This window comes from Rhyacophila brunnea, unplaced genomic scaffold (genome assembly GCF_057557595.1).
Source record: "Rhyacophila brunnea isolate RB1 unplaced genomic scaffold, BYU_Rbru_1.0 scaffold_18, whole genome shotgun sequence".
NCBI lineage: Eukaryota > Metazoa > Arthropoda > Insecta > Trichoptera > Rhyacophilidae > Rhyacophila > Rhyacophila brunnea.
In genome coordinates, this window is record NW_028232837.1 from 17978293 (window position 1) to 17984292 (window position 6000).

The following is a 6000-nucleotide window of genomic DNA, read 5'->3' on the forward strand; positions in this document are numbered from 1 at the left end:
CGAGCAGGTAATGTGTCGGACTATGTCGTGGGTTCGAATAATTCTCAGTTTGGCAAATTCACATAATGTTTTCAATGTGTGTTTGGACATAATTAGTTGAGCAAGTGGCCAACATCCATTTCTTATAAAAACAAAAACCTGTTAATACAATCTCCACTCTGTGGAGGTTTTAGGATCAGATATGCACTCTATATGTATATATTATCTGTCATTTAAACTTTCAACGGCTTTTTCACGTATTTATGGTATACCCCATCAAATTTATTGAAGTTTATAAAAGGGTCACAATATATTTTTATTTTAATTTGGTGGCGGTACAGTACTCTAAACATAGTAACCACATGCTACAGTATATCTAACCTACTAATTTATAGAATAAACATTGATTACCTATTATAAATTTCTAAAGTTACATTATGTATTTTTATCAGTCTTAATTGGTAAATAGTTTTAACAACAAAACAAATCGATGTTTTTAAAAAAAACAACGGTTTTTACAGTACAGTAGTCTACATTGCAAAAAAACAGTCCTTCTGCATAAAAAGGTTGAACAAAACCTTATCTATATACTTAAATAGTGTCTACATAGTATATGAAAAGTTTAGAGATAACGTCAAAATAGATCAAAGATGGCGACCAAAATCAAAAGTTTATCGTTGTTTTTTTTAATGAGCGAGTGTACATAATATAATTATTTTCTATAGCTATCAATTCAACCACTCTAAGATATATTTAAGATTCCTTCCAGTTATAATTCAAACTATACTTTTGAGTATATTATTTAAGTATATAATATGTTTACGGCCAAGATTTGACCTACTTATTTTTCTAGCCCAGCCAAGTCCACCTTTAGGTATTTTTTACTTTTTTGTGAATTGCTGAAGAACTACTGATTTTTAACATTTCTGCATTATCAAAATGTGGAATTTATTAATTTTAAATATTCTATACTCGACATGATATAAACTTTCACCCTTGTAACTGTGTATTTGAGAAAACAAAAAGCTGTTTTTCTCCTGTTCATCTATTATGGATTTGGCTGATTTTAAAATCTAGCGACACAATTTTTTCGAAATATTTTTGAATAATAATTAAGTATTTATTTCACTTAAAATACACCACATTGAACTTAGCATATATTTTGAACACATAATATTATGTACGAAATTAACAGATTATTAAATTTGGATTATTAATACTCACTACCAAACTCACACCCCAACACAATTATATTAATTATCATTTCATTCAAAATAACATTTCCCGTCATAAAATTCTCACATAGTATAGGTATTAGATAATCACTTTTACATATTCTATTTATACATACAATTATTATATATATGAATATATCATATACAGATGACACCCTATTATATCCGTAACTATTGTGAAAGACACTCGTGATAATGTATTATAATATTATGAAATACAAAACAATGTTTCTGTTATAGAAATAGCAACCCGAATATCTAATAACCGATTATTAGACAGATTGTAGTTATATTTTATCTATTGACTATAACGAATTCTTTTCGCTGTTTATTTACAGTAAAATTGAAAACGTATATTGTTTATACTATAATAGTCGACTATTTTCATCTGGAACATACTTTTTATTTTAAATATATCAATAATGGATATTTGGATATAGATATTTTCCACTTGCGTGGGTGACTTTAATCCTTTCTATGCCGCAATTAGTTAATTGATAGTAATTAACATAAGAATTGGTGTAATTAGGGCGTGCAAAGACGCTTTGGGCACTTAACTGGTTAAGTGACAATTTAAAATATACTGTTAATATAAATCTACAAGATTTCAATATATTGTTTTTAGTAAATATGATATAATATGTATTCTTTTTAACACTACAACAGGGCATGATGCCCAATAGCAGTGTAATTAGTAATAGAATTTAAACCATCACAAACACCCGGGTGTTTTGAGAAAATCACATTAATATATTGTAACCTGAGTGAGAATTGAACCCAAAGCCCTCGGGTGAACGTTCAGCGCCTTACGCACTGTACCACTGATATTGCAAGAAAAAAATAGTTAAAGTCTGTATTCTATAAGCTGATGTTCACGTCACGTCGTTTGCGGATGGAAAGCATTGTGCCATCGCGTTCGACTGTTGCAAGTTTTCAATGGATGATAATGATAGAGGATGCAGCACTGAATGCTGAAGCGGGGGGGAAACCGCACGCCAGCTTATAAAAGACGAACTCTAGTACCTACATTTGTTCAACCAAATTGCTTTAGATATCGATATCTTTCAATGCGTGAAAATTATATTGAAATGATGTGTTTTATAAAGACACATCATATCAAGTCGCCTTGTTCGTGCAATGTTGACACACACTGTGTCAGATTGGCTTTGACAGATGTGCATTTTTTATTTATTAACCATAGCTTTGCTTTTTTGTACAAGGTAGTTGTTAGTTATTTTGAACAATCACCCAGGCTTTGAGATAATCACATAAATATATTGTTCTTCTCTGAACCCGGAGCTCCCGGATGGAATGATATGATAAATATATAAATTCATATTTCATTCGGTACAAAAGAAAATGTATATATGATTCTGAATTTATTTAAAATTTATTTAAATCCAGTATCTTATCAAATAAATCTGTTTCAGTACAACCAGTTAACCGAATTTTGAATACGTAAGTACTCGACTACGCGGTTATTAATTAGTACATTAAGTAAATTTCCATGCCTAGTAAGAAATAGTAAATCCCGTGAGATCATCAATTATTCCAAACGGCACTGTGATCCTTCGAAATACAATTATGTTTCTCATTATAATTATTCATCAAACGAAGATTCGTATCAAGTACGTTGTTATATACTACATAAAGTACTTAGTACAATATACAAACTAGAAAATTGTGGAAATTATGTTTACTGTATTTAATTTATGTAAACTTATTTTAGTTTTTCTTTGTGTAAAAAAAAAATACTTCAATTTTCCGCTGTGAAAATATATCCTGCGAAGCCACTTTACATAATAAGTTTGTTGCAATTAAAAGAACGTGGGGTGTTTCTCATAAAGCATGAGATGAAAACTTTTGTCTGTGAAAAATGTTACTATTTTGTTTGACGTTTCTCGTAACAAGTCTTCTACTGTTTTGAGGCTATTTTGTCTCACATTTTCATGACAATTTTTCTTAGAGGCTTTGATGTCTTTCATGGTACAGCCGAGTTTGACTGCAATTTTCGGTCTTCTCACTTTACATAGACAAAGGACATATTATCTTGTAGATGTAGATCGATAAGACGCCTTTAAATTTACATTTACGATGTTTAAATAATGACCTATATCTCTTTTTGTACAACTCAAGTGTTAATATAATTTTAACGGTAATTATTACTGCTATAAAAGTTATTATCAGAAAACTAGTGGAAAAATAAATAAAAATTCTGATTAGGTATAACAAATTTGTTAACAGATAAATTATTTTTAATATTTCATGACCTGGGTTTCGCTTTTTAGCGTTTTAAAAAATGAGTTTGTTTTAAGCGATTTTGTTTCTAGTAGGTAGTTATTTTTACAACGTTTTTATTAGCTCGTATTCTTATTTGTCCGGTGGTTGTTTATCCGGTACAAATCTTGCAATCAATTTTTAACTAACTTCTCGACTAGCTAGACATTTGAAACTTTTAGAATATATCAGAATACGATACCAATGCATTATTTTAATACTTTTACCCATCTTTAAGTAGAATTGAATTCATTTTCAGTTAATTCTGTTTTGTATGAAAAATTATTTTGGAAGAAATCCGTAATCCAATCTACTATTATTGGTTGCTAACTGGGTCGTCCTAGTAACTAAATTATTAATATATACATGCGTTACTATGGAAATCAAAATGAAATTTCAGTATTCAGTATTTATTCGATTCGATTGTTTGTTTTTTTATTTACTTCATATCAAGTACAAGTTTGAGCATATTGAGCATAATAATTCAACAAAAAAATTAAAAACGTTGTACATAAAAAGTTCTTTTTATCTTATTATTATTTATTATTATTACGGTCATTGAAATTATTTGTCGAGGGTTGGGGGTCTGGTATTGACGCGTCAACTTATATTGTCGTAGGTGCCAGATTAAGTCCTGGATCTGAAAATACACATTATTTTTCAATTTATGTGTGATGACAGAAAATAGTGGCTAGCATCCATTTCTCGTAAAAACAAAAAAGAAATGTTGATACAAACCTCCACTATGTGGATGTTCATAATATGATCTTAGTAGAATTATCATTGACCATCATCTGATTCTTCTTTAGACGTTCTTTTGCAATAAAAAATCAGGCTTTAATATGGACCCTTAGGTCAATTAAAGCTGTCACTATCATGATTTACTATATATTTTTTTAATATTTTTTTAATATTTTTTAACATCAAGTACATTCAGGTGATCGAATTAGTATAATATATTATATTGAAGATTTTTATTTATTCTTTCAAAAAAATATTCTCGCTATCTTGAAATGTTATGAATCAGTTACCATTTTATCTGCCACAGCTGTGTTTAAAAATAGGTCAACATTAATTGTACATTTTATAAAATAGAATTCTCCCAAGTAAATGCTCACTCGATATATAAATTGAAGGTGTTCACTATGGCTGCCCGTGCAAGTTGTAATAACGTAAAATTGAATTAAATGTATATTAGGTATATTTTTTCTATTTTTTATGAACGGTTTAATTGAAAGTAAAATCATAGTTATAATAAACTATTTTAAGTTTTTCTATCCTAAATAAATCATAATATGGGTTTCTAAAGAATAGAGATTGTATTAATATATTTTTTTTACGAGAAATGTATGTTGGTCCACACTCTGGATTTCAAATACACATTGAAAAAAAAAACATTTTGCATTTTTTGCCAGACTCGGGACTCAAACCTGGATGGAACCCATGACATTATGGGCCGGATTTAGGATAGATTTAATTGAATCTTTTCAAATATATATTTTATTCAAAGTAATACACATACCTACTAATGGGCAATGATGCAAAAATAAATAATTCCGGTTATGTTCAATATTCCTTATAATAATATAATATATTAAAGTACTTAGGTACCTATATTTATATATAAAATCAATTTACTATGTCGTAAATTGTCGATAGTGAAAGACATTCTGCATGTTTATATTATTTTTAAAACAGACTCAATATCCATAAAAAAATAAAATGTATCTATATAGATAAACAATGTTATATAAACTATTTTAAAAATATTGATTTACATAAAAACTTTTAAATCGATGTGATAAAATAACTCCACAACTGATGTGAGGAAATCACCTCCATATAAATATTTCCTTTATATGATATATCTTATGCCCTCTTTGATATGTATAATTAATTAAAAAATATATAACAAGACTCACCTATCTGCACCGGAAAATAATCAAATCACCAAAGACTTCTCTTTCAATAAACTGTAAATTCGAAATTCAAAATTTCGCGCAATTAAATTATCAATCGAATTCGAACACTTTTAAACTTTACCGGTACAACTTAAATCCACGGCTAGATATGAGCGAATGATATGAATTTATACAATATATTTGGTCTAAGAGAAGTGTGTTTAATTTTTGATATGCGATAGAGTAAAGTTAGTCCTGGAGCGAACGAAGCGAAACACACGTCTACACTAGGGAGAGCGTCGGAATCGAATGGCTGTAAGTGGACCGCCCGGAAAGTTTTTATATAGGTAACGTTATGCAGTGGAAAATCCATCAGTCGATAATGCAGAGCGCTGAAGGCATTTTCAGTTTTTCCCGCCTGGTCACACTGGACAATGAAACCTCTCGGGTGATTAGTTAATAATTAGGCCACCAGTATTAGTTACTTTTGAAACTAACGACAGAGTTTCTACGCCTGGCACCACACGATACAATATAATGACGGTGGATATTTCAATCACAAGGAAACTGAAAAAAAAATCGTCCATACTGTATTTTAAAAATAAATC

General features: G+C 29.4%; 1 protein-coding gene across 1 annotated transcript in view; it reads right to left on the bottom strand.

Annotated features, from left to right (window-relative positions):
• Positions 1–5709, bottom strand: part of Scp2 (Sarcoplasmic calcium-binding protein 2) — a 288827-nt gene extending 283118 nt beyond the window's left edge. Inside the window, exon 1 of the mRNA XM_085945282.1 lies at positions 5414–5709. The gene's annotated coding sequence lies outside the window, so the exon portion shown is untranslated. The remainder of the gene's footprint in view (positions 1–5413) is intronic.
• Positions 5710–6000: the final 291 nt, after the last annotated feature.